Genomic DNA, 19,872 nt, shown 5'->3' with positions numbered 1-19,872 from the left:
GAGAAGCCCGCACACTGCCACGAAGAGTAGCCCTTGTTTGCTGCAACTAGAGAAAGCCCACGCACAGCAACAAAGACCCAGTGAGGCCCAAAATAAGTAAAATACAAAATAAATAAGCTAAAATAATTTTTTTTTTAAATAAAATGTTTTCTCATGCAGTCCACCTTCTGGGGCCTCTTAGTACCAATCAAGGTTTGATCAGAGAAGCAGAACCACTAGAAGTGATCTGGAATCAAGGAGTTATTGTAAGAAGCTGACCTTATATAGGTCTGGATGCTGGTTATACAGTCTGTGAAAGGCAGTTTCTTTGGAACATGGTACAGTGGCCTGAGGTCTGCATGGCTGGCAGTCAAGAAGGAAAAAATGGACATGAAGCGGGGAAGAGCACGGACACACTGGAACCTGCAAGGCAACCTGGATCCACAAGGATGACATGGAACCTACGTTGGGCTCTCAGTGCCTCCAGCTCTCCAAATTTGATGGGATATGTGCGTAACCTGCAGGAGAAGCCAGTGCCCTTCCTTATGAGAAGCTGGAGAAGCTGGAGAAGGAGATCTGATGGGAGCGGAAGGAGCTGCAGGGCTGCTGCTGCCTCAAGATAAACTAGGAGATAAGCAACAATGTGGATGGTTGGCCACAGCCCCTGCTGTCCTGCACAGACCTTCTAGGTCTAAACAGAATATGGTGACTACTTCACTTCCTCCTTTCAAACGTTGTATAAAATGCCTCCTGTGGCCCATAGTAACCCTGAATTTTTCAGGGAAGGGAATCCTTGGAAAGTCAGTACGAGCTTAGCTAAATTGACACAATACAAACTCAGCATCTCTTCCGTTTTGTTGCCCATCTCCATAGTAGCACCTGCAAACCCATATAAACACTGTATCGATGTACACACAACATAATCTAACGAGATTCCAAACACATCAGGCCTCTGCATGTCTCCATGCGTTTGTATGAACTAATTGCTCTATCTGGAATATCTTACTCTCAGCCAGGACTGGCTTTATGGGCATGAGACCTGTGCACAGGTCCTGTGCTGAAAAGAGCCCAGAGCTTGGTTTAATGCTCAATGCATTTGATACCTTCAGTAAATATCAGTTGAGCTGAATACTTTACAGCAGCTTTGTCATCTCACTTTCCAGCCTCTACATCCTTGTCCCCACTGATGGCCAATTCATTACTTCACTAAGGAGCCAATTTTGGACAGGTTGAATAGCTGTAATTGCTAGAAATTTCTTCCTCATGAAGAAATCTAATTTTATCTGCATTTGTCTTTGTATACTTTCTACACACTGGTCATAATTTCACCCAGCTAGCATAGAAAAAAAATAAATGTGCTCTCTCTTCTAATGATGTCCTTCAGGTATGTGAAGGCAGAAATTATATGCTACATATTATTTTGCTTATATTTGCATATTTAACTGTCTCTGTGGCCTGGATCCATATCTAATATATCTCTGTGTTATTCACAGGGCCTATGATTCCTTAGGTTGGCAGCAAACCTAGGCTCTCCTGGTCAGGGGTCATTGGAATAACTTGGCTCTCCCTTGTGTTTCTAATTCTCCTGCAGGATACCTTGAGTATTTTTACATGGTGATGGAGGAGGCACAAGGAGAAGACAAGCCTACTTAGCGAGTTCTTTCCTAGTCTCTGCTTGTGGCATATCCCTTTGGCCAGTAGGGTGATCAACCATCCTGATTTTTCTGAGTGAGGGATTTCCCTGAGATGAAAGAAATTTCCAGAATGTGAGATCCTCAAAGCTAACAGCAGTCCAGGGCAAGACAGGATGGTTGATCACCTGCCCTGTCATACAACAAGGTCCAGAGACAGAGTGGGAGGCACAGCAAAGCTATGGGGCAAAGGGTATGGATTTGAGGGGCAAAGGGTTGGAGCCATTAGTGTAATGAGTCTTCTGCTGATGGGCTGTGTGTTTTTGTATTACTCCTAAAACAGCCTTTAGACCAAATCAGTGCATGTTGTCTCCATTCTATGTCTTTAACTAAAAAATAAACTACCAAACACAGCCAAGGGAAATGGAAGGCACGTTGCTAAAAAACACAGTGAGTTTTTGTTTATTTTTTAAATCCTCCCTCATGCAGCTATGTTTCAAGTTGATAGCAAAGGTCTCTTGGTCAGCCACTCCCTAGAGCATTTCCAAAACAAGCTTGTGCAGTTTCCAATTAAGCCCAGGTGAACTTAGCCCTGGCCTGTAGCTCTGAGTGTCAGTGCAATGTCAAAACAACTGGATGAAAAATGTAAAATGCAACAAGCCGAAGTTTTTTTTTGATTTTACTTTGTCTCCACTGTTGCAAGCAATTTTTGATTGGGTATTTCTCTCAAATCAGGTCAAACTCATGCATGATGACCTGGTAGTCAGAGCCTTCATTCACTGCAGCCACCTACCTCTCCCACTTATTTCTCTATTATTGACTCTCCGCTCCCAACAGGAAGTGCTGCTTCAGCCAGTCGTTCATTCTTCATCCACTTACTGAGCACCTACTACTGACTGTATACTGTACTAAACTCATGGACTTTGGGGGTAAATACATCTAACTCAATGATTTCAAACAGAAATAGACTTTTAAGCAGGTAATGAGTGCAAATGTTTATATACAATAAATGGAAAATGTGCCACCATAGAGGTACATATAAAGTAAATGTAAAGGACAGAATGGTTCTCTTTGCCTAGACAAGTCAGGGAAGATTTCAGAGATGAGGTGCCCTTGGATTAGGCCTTGAAGGATGACTAGAAGCTCACTTGTCATAAAGCAGAACAGTTAAGAATATGGGTTTTACACACCATTGTAAAGCAATTATACTCCAATAAAGATGTAATTAAAAAAAAAAAAAAGAGTATGGGTTTTAGAGTCAGACCAGGTTTGGAACAATACTCTGCCACTGGCTCTCTGTGTGACCTTGGGTAAGTTAATTAATTTCTCCTTTTCCATTTCAGTTTTCTCATAAATAAAATGGTCTTTTAAGAATTAAATGAGATTAAATTATGTGTGTGGGTGTATCTACATACACTCACATATAATACTAGCCTTGTGCTTCTCAGAGAGAAATCTAAGTGTAGCTACTACTGTTACAGTTACTTCTGATAGAGAAGAAGCAAGAGTGGCTTGAACAGAAGTGTTTCCACATGTAGGAAACGCTAAATTCAGGAGCATGGAAAAGCATGGCATATTCTTGGAATAGAAAAAAAAGTTAATTAGGGAATTGAGGTTACATGTCAAGATGCATGGCAGAAAGCCCAATAGATTGTTAAGGAGATGATGTTGGAGAGATGAAGAGATAAGTGAGAGTGAAGGACTGTGAATTCCATGTCCAGGAATCCTGTATGCACTTGGGGGAGGGTGGTCACTAGACAATAGAGAGGGGCCAACCTAATATCCAAGACCCACTAGAATATAAGAAGATGTGTAAGAGCAAGGGCCATATCTGGTTTACCACTTCCTCTGCGGACCTAACAGAGTGCCTTTCTCAGTGTACATGCTTCACAAATACTTGCAGAATGAGCAACTGAGTGAGTGGCAGTGGCATCCAGAAGGCAGTCAGGCAACAAAACTAGCTGCAGCAGTTCAGCTGGCTACCAACCACTTGATCTATGTCAGTGGCAACAGTAGTATTTTAAGAAAAAACTAGGAGGCAGAACTGTTAGAACTTGGTTACTGACTATGGATGATGAGAAGGACAGCATCAAGGTTGATCCAGACTCTAGCATGGATCTCTGGGCAGAATCCCAAGGCAACAGGATTTATAGTGAATTATCCCTTTTTGCTGGTGCACTTAGAATGATTTGCCATATTTGTGTGTAACACTGCTGAGGGGATCAAGTGAGATCATAGATTTGTGAGTGCTTTGTAAGTTGTAAAGCAACTGTGTAATGGTGAGAGAGATTCATTCATTCACAGGAGTCTGATTGCCTGTTTATGTGCCCCTCATAATTTTAAGTGCTGGGGATACAGCCTTAAACAGACAGTGATTCATTATTCAAGGAGTTTACATTCTATTACAATAAGAACTAGTCTGATTTTAGGTTGGGCAAGAATCCCACATGCTCCTCCACTCAGTAAGAACTAACGTGAATTCAACTCTTTCATTAAACAAGGAGATTTCTAAACAGAATTTTATTTAATTATGGGAGAACCCTCAAAATAAATATATAATTCCCATTTTGATGGTGAGAAAACTGAGACTTCATGTATTCAAGTAACCTGTCAAGGTTCACAATACTATAAAGTGGTAAAGCCAAGATTTGCAACTGGGTTGGGCCGTGGGTCATGATGTAATTTTTCAGGAAGGTGGGGTGGAAAACATGGTATAATTTGGAAGAGCATAATAAATATTACAAATGCATATTTGGAAACTAAAATGAAATCCTTTTATTTTCATAACAAGGTATACATTTAAAGCTCAGGCAGTCTCCTTGGGGGCATGGGCTTAAAAGACTAGGGAACTCTCTCCTAGATAAGAGCTTGATGAGGCTTTCGTAAAGACCCTTCCCAGTTAAGAACCTCAGCCACCTACATTTTCAACATAAAACTATTAAAAACAACATCTCAAAAACCCCGTGAAGTAAAATACCTTTGTTAAAGTGATCACATATATTTCAGTTAAATAATAGCCGTAGGCGAGGGCAAGTAGCAGATAAGGTCAGGAGAGAAAAATATATGTTTTCAGATGAGATTGGAAATGAGATGGAAAGTCAATGAGGCAGAAATGTACAAGACATTTTTTTTTCCCTGAAGTTTCTTGAATTCTGTTACTAATGATACCTTAAGATTCTGAGGCCTCTGACCGGAAAAAGACACATTGCATTCAAGGAGGTTCAAGGAGACTGACACAAAGTCCAACCACAGTCTCTTTCTGCCTAGTTCTTTCTGGACTGTCACCACAATCTTGCTGTATCGCTGTCATGTGTCTATCACTTGAACTGAAAAGGAATCAGCCATTTTGTTCAGGTACCTAATCCAAAGGGAAGAAAGAGAAGTCTGCTCCCCTGCCAACCCAACCAGTGAGAAGGAAGTCATCAACCTGGGAACAGCAAACAAGACACACAGCCCAAATTCTATTCCCCAAGTCCTGCTTTAAATGCCACCACTATTTTGCCATGACTTGGAATTTTGACATTTTTGGGTCCTCCAGACAGGCTGCAGAAATGCAAATACCCATCTGTGGTCTTCTGCAGGATATGCTATACTTGTAGTTAAGAAATGCAAAGGAACATAGAAGATCTCTGTTGGTCAGTGAAGGAAAAAGAAGGCTCTCTGTTCATATGAACTGGGTTTAAATTCTGACCCCTACCTTTATTAACATGTGTCATGTGTTCAACTTGTTTATCACTGTACCCCATGAACCAAGAACACCTCATGGCATTTCAATAAATATTTATTAGAAAATGAATGTGTGACCTTGGACAACTCTCTTTATCTCTCACTCTCCTTTTCGCACTCATCCTTGCTCTTGTGCGTTCTCTCTCTCTCTCTCTCTCTCTCTCTCTGTCCTTATGACGAGCCCATTATTAAAATAATGTGAAGCATTGGATGAAATAATATGTAAAATTCTGACCCAGCTCCTGATCCATAATAAATATTAAAAATCTCATTTCCTTTCCTTTCATAATTAGGAAAGTTCAACCCAGCTATACTACATACTAGTACTACCCTTGACCAGATCAACCACCATCTCTGAGACTTTATTTCATTGCTACAAGAGAATGATAGAGACATTTCACCCACCTCTCAGAGTTGCTCTGAAGATTACAAGAGTTTACGGAGTTGGATACATTTAGTAAGCAGTAAAGTGCTGTTTAAATATTTATTATCATTATCCCTATCATGTCTTTATAGATTTGGGTCAAATTTTGTCAGTGGAGACACGTCTTCCTTTGGTTGTGGGAGCATCTACTGTGTCATGGCAAACTTGGCGTCATTATTAAAAAATCCCACTATGTTTTTATTAACGAAGTCTACCTCTAAGCAGCCAGTTGCTTTCTAGTGCATCTAATCGCACAAAGCAAAAGATCCTGGAGGAATTTATGTGGCCTCAAGGAACATTATTAATGGGGGTCCCTTTTAGGGATGTAATTTTGGAAGCAATTTTCCATGAAATTGCTGAATGTATGCATCCATATAAATTTGAGCCCGTTTGGTATAATTTTCATTTAGTCCAATGATTGCACTAATGATATTTTTCAATAGATATTCTCATTTAAGAGGAGAGGATACATTTATCTATTACACGTGTCTAGAAAATATACTGCAAGCTGGATTGTCAGATAAATGTTTCTATGAAGTTTTCCCTGTTTTTTTCTATTCACCTTCACTGATATACCACCACAGGCCTTTTACAATTGAGTAAGGAAAAGGTCTGGGTCACTGAGTTGTCTTCAGTTAGGGTTGAAACATACATCAAGAAAAGGAATTACATTTCATCCTATTTTGTAACCCAACAGACTAACATTGTGAGTGGTTTAAAGGATGGATTTTGGAACCAGGCAGATACAGTTTTGAATTCTAGAGCTTGCCTATACAGCAGATTGCACTGAACTTTACGTTTTCATGCTTAAAAAGGGGTGTAGTAATATCAGTCTCCAAAGTTCTCCCAGAGTTGTTTTCAGAATTAAAAAAAAAAAAAAAAAAAAATTAAAAATGTAGTAATGGCTTAGTACACTGACTGGCGTATAATGCACTCATTAAACAATTGATGTACATGACATCCTCATGGTATTCAATTTTTTAATCAAGGTGTAGTTAGTTTACAATATTACATAATTTTCAGGTGTACAATATAGTGATTCACAATTTTTAAAGGTTATACTCCATATATAGTTATTATAAAATATTGGTTATATTCCCTGTACTGTACAATATATCCTTGCTTATTTATTTTATACATAGTAGTTTGTACCTCTTAATCCCCTACCCCAATCTTGCACCTCCCCCTTCCCTCTCCTTACTGGTAACCACTAGTTTGTTCTCTCTCTGTGTGAATCTGTTTCTTTTTTGTTATATTCACTAGTTTGTTTTGTTTTTTATATTTCACATATAAGTGATATCATACAGTATTTGTCTCTCTCATTTATCTCACTAAGCATAATAGCCTCCAAGTCCATCCATGTTGTTGCAAATGGCAAAATTTCGTTCTTTTTATGGCTGCATAGTATTCCTATATATATATATATATATATATATATATATATATATATATATATTTATATAAAGCATCTTCTTTATTCATTCATCTATCAGTGGACACTTAGGTTGCTGCCATATCTTAACTACTGTAAATAATGCTGCTGACACTCTTTGACATAAATCTAAGCAGTATTATTTGGATCTGTCTCCTAAAGCAAAGGAAACAAAAGCAAAAATAAGCAAATGGGACCTAGTTAAACTTAAAAGCTTTTGCACAGCAAAGGAAACCATTGACAAAATGAAAAGGCAACCTACTGAATGGGAGAAAAGATTTGTCAGTGATATGACCAATAAGGGTTAATATCCATAATATATATAAACAGCTCACACAGTGCAACATCAGCAAAGCAAACAACCTGATTAAAAATGGTCAGAAGACCTCAATAGACATTTTTCCAAAGAATACATGCAGATGGTCAACAGGCACATGAAAAGATGCTCAACATCACTAATCATCAGGGAAGGCAAATCAAAACCACAATGAGGTCTCATGTCACACCTGTCAGAATGGCTGTCATCAAAAAGACCACAAATAACCAATGTTGTCCAAGACGTGGAGAAAAGGGACCCTTGGTGCGCTGCTGGTGGGAATGTATGCTGGTGCAGCCGCTGTGGAAAACAATATGGAGGTTCCTCAAAAAATTAAAAATAGAACTACCATATGATCCAGCAGTTCTACTCTTGAGTATATGTATGAAGAAAACAAAAATGTTAATTTGAAAAGATACATGCACCTCATAGAATTTTGATGCTGAATAGAACCAAAGTAAAATGTGTGTGTGCGTAACCTGAAATCCAAAATGGTTACATAATAAGTCCAAATGAATCTAAAGCTATACAGTTAATGAAGCAGTGGTACTGGGAGTAGAATGAGTTTCAAGGGACCTTGGAGATGAGTCAGGCCAGGCTCCTCTATTTGAAGCGAGGAAACTGAAGTAGAGAGGATACATGACTTGCCATAGTTGGTGGAAGTAACAGAACTAGACTACTGCTCTTAAATTCTAATTCAGTAGCACCTTATTAAAACAGCCCTTCTCCCAGAGTTCCCGCACAACTCTTTTTTCCATCTGCCTGCCTTCAGCTTATCCTCACTCCATACATATATCAGGCTGCTATTTTAGAAATGCAACCCTGTATATTACCCTGAACCGTGTCTTACCTAATTTTTCCCAAGACAGAAAGAAGGGCGTGGGGCGTTAGAGATTGTTTTTTACGTCTTTCACTTCCAGAAAGCCAAAATACCATTCTCTTTGCAGCCTTATTGTGTGTGTGTATGTATGTGTGTGTTCACATATGCACACACAAGCACATGTGTGATGTCCCCTCCCAATTATACCAAGTTTAGGACATCAGCAGCAACTTACAGGTTGCCAAGCCCTTCTGCTTTCCTCAAAGATATCAGTATCAGTGATGATCATGGTGATGGTAATGAGCCTATAAATATTGGATATTCATAGTTACATAACTCTCTTGACCCCACAGAAAACCAGGTTCTTTTGGTCTCAGTCAGCAATCATCATGGCCACACTGTTACTGAGTCACAGGCCTGCTACATCTCCCACTTAATTCCTCTAATTCCCCAAGGCAAGGTTTATGCCTGGTCTTTTCTGATGTTGATGTCTCACCAAGATAGCAGTGGTTCCTCATTAGCAAAAACGTTGCTAAAGGCAATTGTTTTTCTATTCTTTGTTTATTTTGCCCTTTAGAGCATGTCACACTGTTGATCATCCTAACCCCACCATTCTCTAAATTTGAAACTTACATGGGAAAAGTTGCACCTAAAGGAAAAAAAATAAGCATACAAATTTACTGATGTAAACTACCAAGAAGCCTAACAAGGAAAAATGCCTGCTTTTGTAGCATTGCACACTGGTAAAATGATTCTTCAACTTGAGCGTGAACACTACATCTTCCTAGTCAGTTTCCATTATTCAGGATTATCTCAGAAATCTGGTGATTTTTTTAGGGTTTAATTTTCTCCCAGCCTTCTTGACACTCACTTTGAAATCAGAGGCCCTTATTCCACATTAGAGACACAGCACTGAGAGCAGAATCTGGATCTTCAGTTTGTGTTCCATTTGCTTGTTTAATTTCATTTTATGTTTCACCCTTATACAATTTATATTTAAAGAAAAAAATATTTTCTCCAGTTAGATATTGTTGATATGACATTTCAGCAGCTGGGTTTTGCTGTTTTGTTTGGGCCTGAACACCTTGGTGCTTGACTATATCGATATTGTTGGACCTTGTCCAAACCACTTGAGTGTCTGCAGTTCTCAATGACCCTTACCACTAATATGAGATCAAAGCATTGTTTTCAAAGTTCTAGACAACAGAAACACTTTTTATAATAAGAATTTTTGTCCATGATATCAAGATTTTACTGACCATCTTATCTCATTTCCAATTTTATTTTTTCTTTATCAGAGAATGTCAGTATAACATACAATTTTTTTGGAATTTGCAGAAACTTCATTTGGCCTTTATCTGTCAAGCTTGTTAGCTGGAGACAAAGGTCATACATGTTTTGTCTTCTGGCTGTATTGTTAGGTTTATTAATATGAAATATTCTCTTTTCTCACTTTTTTAGCCCTAAATTTCAGTCTATCTGATATTAATATTGCTATCCAAGTCATTTTTAAAATTTATATATCATGGTGTATATGTGTTTCCTTTTTATTTTGAAAGACATATTTCTTATAAGTACCATATTACTGGATCTCTTTTTTATTATTTTTTTTCTTCACCATTTTCTTCTATTTAAAAAAAAAAAATCTTTCCTGCTTCTGTTAAATTGATAATGTTTTGTTTCTATTTTTCCCTTTTCTAGTTTGAAAGTTACATATTCTGTTTCTATTATTTTTCTTCCTTCCCTAAATTGTTACTAAGCATTTTATTTATTTTTTCTAACAACATCTAATGTTAATCAGTGTCTACAGCTTCCATGTATCCAAGACACAAAATTGAGTTATGCTTTCATCTCCTACTCCTACTTCATTTCTACTCTCATTACGTAGTTGGAATCATTGGAATTTTAATTCCAGATTGTTATAGTAAATATGCATATATGTATATTTTTCATGTCCAGTGGAGGCACTAATGTGTCATTAGTTTCTTTTCTCATAAGTACTTATTACCTATCATTATGTCCTTCTGTATTCATTATTCTTTAAGTATATACTCTAATCATTCTTTAGAAATATTTTTGCTGGTAATTTCCTAAGTCCTGGTTTGTCTGTAAATATCATTATTTTCTCTCATATTTAAATTATAATTTAGTTGGATGTATCATTCCTATTTAAATTTATTTTGTAATATATTCACATGTTCTGCCTACCACACCTGTATATTCATGCTCCATGTTTCTTAGCTTCTCTTTTATACTTTCCATTTCCTTACACCTTCCTGATGCTGTGGCAGCTTTGGTTTTCCAGGAATCAGATGTTGTGGTGAAATTAAGAATGCAAAAAATTTAATGAGGAATTACACTACACCTGTGATATCAAAAGGGCATGGTAGGATCAGGGGAAAGGGGGGAGCTGTCAGAATACTGTACTTGCCAGACAGTCCCTGTCAGCCCAAACAGTACTCCAGAGCAAACTGCTCCTCAAAAGGAGCCCCACATTACCACTGCCTTGCTAAAGCATCGGCTGGGGGCTGGTCTGAGAATAGCATGACCTTGACTCAAATGCCGAGGTAGCCACTTATGAAGCCAACCACTGAAGACAGCTAAGCACTCCCCCTACAGCTGGACTTTTAATCCTTTTTGAAGGGGATCTGGGTGTGCATCTCACATAGCAGAGAAACATTCTGGGAGATTTTTACAGCTTCCAGATCACCAATTTCTCCTTGACTCTGTATATTCTACTGTTCAGTCTATCTGTCTTGTCGTTCCTACTAATATTTCCATTATATAACCGTTTTCATTTCATTAAGAAGATCCCCTGCTTCCTCTTTAATACAGTCTCTCAGTTTTGCTTCATGTGAGCTCCACTTTCATTTTTCACTGAGAATGGTAATTATGCTTATTATAAATTGCTTTTCCTGTCAGCTCTGTTTCTCTGTTGTTTCCCTTTTATAGTGCAAGTGCTCACATATTTTGTAATCCTTGCCTACAAGCTTATGTTCACAGTTGAGTTCAACCTCAAGACCATCAGCTGACTCTTCTAGGGCTGGAAGCTTCTACTGAGGTCTTTCCTTTGCTGTTTCCAGTAAGATTAAGAATTGGGTGATAGGTAGCAGCAGGAGAAGAGCTTCTCCCACTGTCTCTCTGGAATTGCAGACTATTCTGTTTCTGCCTTGTCTCCCATCTAGAAATGGTTCCTCTGACCACAGCTGATTGTTCTGAAGGCCTGGAGTAGTGGGGAAGGTTCACAGAGCCTGGCCACCCTTCAGCCCCTGTCAATTTCCTCCTTCCCATGCAGGCTTGGCATTCACATCCAGGGGTATGAAACACCCCTACTGCTGCCCCTTTGCCTACTAGTGCTATCGGTATTTACCTACAAGTCTCTGGAGCTTCTGCTTCCTTTGGTCAAATCCTACCTCTTCTCAGCCTCTCATATTCTTCCCAGCCTCTATTTTGAATATGCCTCTGTAATAATTCAATTAAAAACCTATTTTCTGACATTTCAGATATTTGAAACAGATCATGGAGAAAATGGCATGAACCCCAAACACCATGTTGACTAGAAGTCCCACCTTAATGAAATTTCAATTTTTTCCCCAATAGGAACATGGATTCATGTTTATTGAAGTGAATGATGGGGAGGTCTGAAGCCTTTCTCTCCAGAGGTCCCTTTGCATCTCACCTATGGCTCCATGGAACACAGTGCTTAAAATCATTGTATTAACGATCTTCAGGGTCACATTACTCATGCATTTTATGATTCCAGGGCGCAGGAATCACTGTGTTATTTGTAAGAACTCCAAAGTCTCAAAGGGCAGAGTGAATAGAATTCTCCCTCTTTTTTTCTTATTCTACAAACATAGACTGTTGAAGAGCTGGAAAATCCCATAGGCTGTTTCCTAAGTCCAATATTGAATAAAGACAGGATCCTCACTTCCCTTTAACATTTTAAGCCTCTTTCTCCACATCTGTCAGAGAACAACTCTCCATTTTCCACATTCAATCAATCTTTCTCCCATTTCATTATTGATTATATCCACGAGAGTAATGACCGATAGCTTGAGGGAAAAATGCACAGAAGCAAGTTGTGAATATCAATTATATGCTTAGTCCAGGTCGGGGAAACCATTTTAGAAATGGCTGACCACTTGTGAGAAGCTTGGTAAGTTTTTTTTTTTTCACTGTTTGATAAAATTCATTATGTCACATCTTGGTTTGCTTTTTTTTTTGGTAATTTCTTCACACATTTTAGTTTTGAAAGTTGAGTTCACGGAAAGGACTCTGAAAGATACCAGTTGAGTGGCTCTGTTAAATGTCTCTGGCTGAATAAAAATGTCCCTTAATGTTTGAGAAAAAAAAGTGAGAAAGAGAATCGTGAAATTTCTTGCAGGGGAAAGTGTGAGTGCCATTAACATTCCCCACACAGCATGGAGTTATAGGAAGACAGGTCTCTTCCAGATGTTCAGTGAAACTAACAGCACATGCAGGCAGAACGAAGTCTGGCGAAGATAATGTTCTATAAGAGGGCTGATTGCCTGATTTTGCCTACTGTGAGAACCTATGTTTTGGAAATAATTATTAAGTAGAGTTTACTCCATTGAACGATCAGTCTGTAAAAGCATTTCCCAACGCGTCTTTTGCAGAACAGTTGTCTTATGAGATGTGCTGTGAAAAAAGACCCAGTAGTCAAATAAATTTGGCAAGTAATTCTACATCCACTCCTCCTTTGGGCGATCTCTCATGCATATTTTCATATTTAAGCAGTTTAATTATTATTAACCTGGCATTTCCCAAAGCTGTTTACCATAGCACCCTCTTTGGTAAGGTTACTTGACACCTGTTGATGTGGACAGGTATAATATATCCTGTTAATTAAGAGCATGGACCACAGAAAGAGGGACCATTTCCAGTCCTTCCATTTACAGGTTAACCTCTTTCAGTTTCACTTCCTTATCTGTAAAAGGGAAACATTAATGGTTATCTTGCAGAACTGTTATATTCACATGCACTAGCTCAGAAACTAGCTCAGTACCAGCAATGTGCAGAGGGATCAGAAAATAGTAGCTGCATAAGCAGTGATTATCCTAATGAAATTAGTATTAATAACAGAAACTCAACAAAAAGGAGACCTAGAAGACCATAAAGCTGTAAGCACATGGATATTTCACTTTTCCTTTATTTGATCCTAGAGATGTAGTAGAGTGAGATTAAAGACCCAGAAAAAGGTTTGCTATGGAGAAAAATAAAAAAAATAGACATACCCCTTAAAGTCAATTTCTGTTATTGTTCCTCTGGTGGAGCCCTCTCTGCACTCATGTCCTGCGATGCTTTCTATTTCCTTTCTGACACTTATTTTGTATTTACCCTGACAAGGAAGTTGCTTTCTATAATCCCTATGTCCTTCCTGCCCGACTGTCTCTTCCTCAGTGATGAACTCAATGTCCTTAAACACAGCCACTGTTCTGTGTAGCTAAGGAGGTCTTGGAGGAGCCTGGGGAGAGACATAATTTTTCCCTAAGTTGAACCTCAGATCAAATTTGAATTGAGGGTTTCCAGCAGCTGTGTTTCAATAGAACAGCAGACCCTAGTAGGAGGTGGTAGGTTTAAATTTTCCTGTTAGTTTCTATTCTTTACTACTGGATTTGGTAAAAAATAAAACAAACAAAACATTCGAATTCATTTGGCAGCTGTTCTTATCACTCCAGCACGGGTGCTCAGAATTTCAATGTTAAACCTGTTTACACGTTAATCATGATTCAGAATTCAAGAAAAGTATAATGATTGAGTACATGAGCTTCGCTGTTAAAGACCGGGATCTGCTTATATTAGAATAATCCACTTGGCCTCTGCAGGCCTCACTTTCCTTATCTGTAAAATGAAAAACAAAGGTACCTATTTATGAAGATTATAGTTAAGATTAAAAGAAATAATGAAGAATGTCTGCTATTCTGTTGGCTTAGGAGACTGTTAGTTTTCAGGAAAGAGTGAAAGTTGACAGAGTTTATCAGTTTTTGCATGAGTTAGATTACTATCCCAGAATGGGAATTTTGCTAACAATTCTTTGTCCATAAATATATTAATGCATCTTGTGTCCATTAAAAAGGTTGCAGACCAGGTCATAAACAAGGAAATGTTATGTTCCAAAGTCAGAAATGTCAGAACAAAGACCAAATCTTATCCGATCCAGAGCAGACCTTAAAATTTCAGAGTCTATTAGCAAATGGGCATTTGTTTCTGAGGAAAAGTTGTAGAAGCCTTCTAACATCAAAGAATTTCAAGGCTATTTTGCTAAATGGATGATTGAGGACAGTCCTACAATAATGTACACAGGAAGTAGCATCTGCTTTAATCTCTGTCTCCTTGGCCCAGGTTATTTTCAAGCCCATGGGAGAAACTGACACAGCATTCTAGGGATTGGGTCATAGTTGACAGATAAGGAGCCAAGGTCCTGTTCATCAGTTCTCTCTTTGGCTATGTCTAAGCTGCTATTCTACTAGTGTGATAAGTATTTGCTATCAAATGACTATATTAACATTTATTTTTCATCTTCCTGCTATTTTTCATGTATTTTGGTAAATTCTTATGGTTTGAATTCCCTTTGTACACCCTTATTTAAAAAACATACTTATACTTTATATCATATGTTTCTATTAGTTGAAATCGTAGCAGATCTATTTCAGCTCACTCTTATATCTGTTGCCTCCTATTCGTGCTGGATTATTTCCTCCTGTGTTTTGTAATTTGAAGTTCTAAACTCCTCTTCCTTTGCAGTCTGAGTTGAGGGCATATCTCTCTAGCAAGGAACTGTATAGGAATTTTCCAGATACCCAAATAAGACCAAAGACCAGGGATCATTAGTACGTTAATAGCTAAGCTTGTGGCTTCACAAATCATAAAGATGTTTAAATTCAAGTCCTACACCCAAAAGTGAAACAGGGTTATGATTTTAATTTCAGAGATTCTTGAAAGATGTTTTTTCCATCCAGAGACTAGTGACAGACGGACATATTTTCTTAAATTTTTACTATGCTGAAGGATGGTTTTGAATGCACTCTTCTTTTCATGAGGGAGTCCCAGTTTAATGAAACTTAGAATCAATTCTCATCTTTACCCCTGGTGAGCCCAAGGTCATATCTGCTGTCTCTGAATATGTGTTAGCCTCTAGTTTAGGGGCCACACTCACTCCCAGCTGTGGTGTTAGCACCTGCATGTCTACTCTCATTTGTAGTTCCATTTTTATTCATGGCACTGGGAGATTTCCCTTTTGTTCCGACAAGCTGGGCTATGCATTTAGAAGAAAGTTTGCATCATTTGGTTGAGGATGTCTAAGTGTTTATTATTGATGGGTTTTGGTTTCTGCAGTCAACTATTTTGCCCTAACCCAGAGTCAAGCAGTGTTGTTTCAACCTTGGGTTCTTCTGTGGTTCTGGGCAGCTGGCAGCACTAAAGGGGTATGTAGTATGGTGGCTCTCAGTCCTTCCCTTGCTTTCAGCAGAACTGCTTTCCTTTTGTCTGTTTTTTATGCTGGGCTTCTGAATAAGAATAGGTTTCAGCGTTTTTAAAATAAAGTTTTTTAAATCCTGCATTAAATTTTGTAATAGAAAACGTTGATTCATGAAGAACATGAATCTCATTGTCCCATGGCGTGAGCACCTAACAAATTCCAAACAGCTACAATCATTCTACAAACAAACATACACTCTTTTTATGTTCCTGCAGCAGAAGTCACCTCAAACGTAAGATGCAGTTGAGGCAACCACACTTCCCCAGGGAGGAAACCACTCCAGAGAGAAGCTGAGCAAAGTCAGAGGCCCATCAAGTTTTGTGAACCAGGAAAAGTTCCTTCATTAATGCTGGCAGAAGTGGGGACCTCACGTCTGGAAGGAGTCAATAATGCATTAGGTTACTTCAGCTGTAGAAAGAGTTCATTACACCATGGAGGCAAGAACTCCTCTAGTCCCCAAGAGGCTCCAAATAAGGTGGAATATTGGCTGTTGGGATCCTGTCCTAGGTAAAGTATAGCAAAGGGAACAGAACAAATACAGGGGGTTGAAGAAGTTTGGTAAAGCATGAGAAGAAGGTAAAGGTAGAGAGAGGGACCAGACAGTTACAGAAGAGAAAACAAAAATATGCTAACAAGGACAAAATCTCCAGATGTTGGATGTGAAATGTTGCATGTCTTAGAGTCACAGACTTGCTAGAATCGGCAGCGCAGACTTCACCAACGAACATACAAGTAGAAACATTTTCCATGTCTGACAGTTCTGATTAATATGACCTCTAGTGAAGTTCCCTCCCACTGCCTATGGGTACACTCGATTGGCCTTCACCCTGTCTTTACACCAAGCCAAGCTTGTTCTGACATTGAGCCATGGGACATCCTATCACTTCTGTCAGTGGTACTTCTCCACTTGGACTTCTTGTCTTACTTCAAATGCTGCCTGCTCAGGGATGCTCCCCCTCCTCTTCAGCACACACCTCCATACAAAACTAAAGGAGGTTCCCCTTTGACATGCTTTCTTAGCACTCTGCAACTCCCCTTTAACAGACTTAATTCAGTTGTAATGATATAATTATTTTTATCATCTTTTTAAAAATATATTTCTTTCCTTATCAGAAAGTATATGCTATTAAGCAGAATAAAAGCAGGGACCGTCTGTTTTCCATATCTAGGATCATCCCTGGCACTCAAAAAAAATATGTCTCGGGGAAATAAATGAAAAGTTTAAAAAGTAGAAGACACATTTTTTACAAGTTAAAAACAATTAGTCTTATAATAAAGTACTTTACGGAGTCAACTCTTCATTCCCCCCAAGACCACAAAAAAAGTCAATTGATCAAGAAAAGCTAAGTTTATTAGATTTAGTGCAGGAAAGAAGACAGAGTCTTAGCACTGTTTTCAAAATAGAAGTATATAAGGTTTTAGGGCCTGGGGTGGGTGACTGTAAGGCAGGTCTTACAAGATGGAAATCTGCTGGGTTAGGGCAGAGATTGTGACATCATAGATTTGGATTGATAGGCACAGTGAAGTGAGGGTCTTGAAGTAATTCTTGAGAGTAGGGTATCAATCTTGATAAGTAAGCTGTTGGTTCACAGTTTTATCTTCCATGAGCATGTATTTCCTGGAGCAAGCAATTGAATTATTATTATTATTTTATTCTCAGCATTGTTTAGCAAAGAAGCAGTTAAGCATACAACATCCCAGAGTTGTTTAGCCCAGAGAGAGGAAAGTATAACTATCTCTAATATTGTCAAATACAGGGACAGGGAATGATTTTGGTTTGAATTCTCAGTCCGCCCTTTTTTGGTCATACTTTGGCCTGAGCTTAATGATAAACCATAATTGTCCGGAGACTTGATGGATCCAGATTTCCACTTATATTTGATTGCTATGTTATCACACTTTTTAGACATTGAAAGGTTGCAGATTGTCTTGTTCTTTTTTGCTGGAAGATTGTTGAATCATTTAATGGGACAGTGGCTTCACTTGGGTACTTCAAAACTAAGAGAAGAATTATAATCAGATTGTACAGTACATTTCTAAGCCAGGAGTCAGAGGGCCCACATGAAACCAAGAGAACAGATCCTGTCCCCAGTTTGGAAGATCCCACAGAACCACATACATGGTATTGGATAAATTATCTAATGTCACCTTCTTTCTTTATGCTTGGTCCATGAAGGTTATTTGCTCTTCTCAACCCTGCTTCCAGAAATAAAACTACAGAAACTCCAAGAATTTTTCTTTTACTTTGCCTGATTGTCCATATTTAAATTCAATCATTTAAGCCTTGAGGGTTGAATTTAGAGGGAAAGAAAGGTTGCCTCTGAGAACTAGTACATGCTGGCATAGCAACCCTGTGAGTTCTGACAATAAAAAGTTGAGGTGTAGAAAAGAGAAGCAATTTGCTAGAAGTGGGACAAGTAGAATATGTCGAATACTGGATATGAATCTGAGTCCCTCTGAGTCCAGAGATTGTGTGCACCCCACTGTACCATATAATCTCCCTTTGAGGAATAACATGAAATGCAATTATGAGTTAACTACATACGTTTTTCCTAATAATACTGTTATAGTCATATCATTCTCACTTTTGAAGGATAAATGGGGGCTTGGGTTTTTCCTGGAGACAATGCGAAGCCACAAGAGGGACCAGGAGGGGACTCACAGGATCAGTTGTTTTTCTTGTGGTAGCCACATGTGGGGTGAGAGCAAACAAGCCTGAACACCCAGAGATCCCTGTCTATAACCATAGACGGTTAAAAACAAACTTCTCCTTAGAGATAAAGGTAGCTGAATAGATCCACTGTCAGATGGGAAGGACTGTTGTTTTCCAACTTTAAGAAGGATGTATAATTTAGGCCAAGATAATCACCAGTGATGCAGACAGCAGAGATTAACTTGAAAATTTAATATCAAAAGATTGGAGGACTTGCTTACAAAGCCACAGCTTCTAAATTATATTGAGGCAGTGGTTGGTTACAAGTGCTCAGGAGCCTCAATGTGCAGAAGAATATTAAAAGATACCACATGTCCTCTAATTAAAATCACAGCAAAATGGAGTAATGATTGCAGATATGATGTTAGCAAAGGGTAGGAGGATGATTGGAGAGCAGTGCCAGGAAGCCAACAGGGGCTGGAAACCATGGCCTCCGTGGAGAGAAGCCTTTGTCCAAATTGCAGCAAAATCCCTGGAAATTAGCAAGAGCTAGAGGGAAAGCTAATGTTCATTGCTGGCTTTATAGAGAATGAAAATATTGCTCTATCACACATGATTTGGACAAAGGTTTGGTCTGTTTGTTCAGTGCAAAGTGGCAACTGGGAGCAATTTAAAACTGAGCCTGAGCTTGCAACTCACACCCAACAATAACAATCAGATGTTCCCAAGCACTTGATGCTTTTTTTTGGTTGGTTGATTGTATTGTCTTTGTGTGATTATTTGTTTGCTTTTTAATTTTTTTAGGGGTGGGTTAGTAGAACAAAGCCAGCAAAATGGAAGGTTTCCACTCATTCCTAAGAGGACAATATTGGGGCTTTTCAAGAGGACTGGCAGGCATTGCACATACGAATCTTTCCCTAAAATTGGCATAAAAAATGTGTCATTTAGAACATGTCTTGCATTTTCGAGGCATAGATTTCTGAGATGAAGTCACAGTGTGAGGTTTTCTGATAGCTTCTCTCCAAAGTGGAGAAAGCTGGTTGGAATTAATATGAACCATAATGGCTAATGAGAGAATAGAAAGACAGGTGAGAATGATCATTCCGTTCATCAGCCCATCCCTATTCAACCCTCATAACCAGATTTTCCTCCTCTGCAGTTGTACTTCCCAGGTCCTAACCAAAAAATGGAGTGAAACCCAGACCAAGATGACTTTGTAAGCAGAGGATATTCATGCATATTGCACATAGGCTGCCACCTCCCGTATGATGGTCACAACAGACATCATTAATCCATTACAGCACTCTTTCCCACTGACTCCAGAGCACGCTCAGAATCCTTCTCAACAGAGCGTTCCAAAAGTCACTATCAGTCTTCAGAGGTGTCATGC

This window comes from Tursiops truncatus, chromosome 6 (assembly GCF_011762595.2).
Source record: "Tursiops truncatus isolate mTurTru1 chromosome 6, mTurTru1.mat.Y, whole genome shotgun sequence".
Lineage (NCBI taxonomy): Eukaryota > Metazoa > Chordata > Mammalia > Artiodactyla > Delphinidae > Tursiops > Tursiops truncatus.
Note: the sequence above shows the minus strand (reverse complement) of the source record.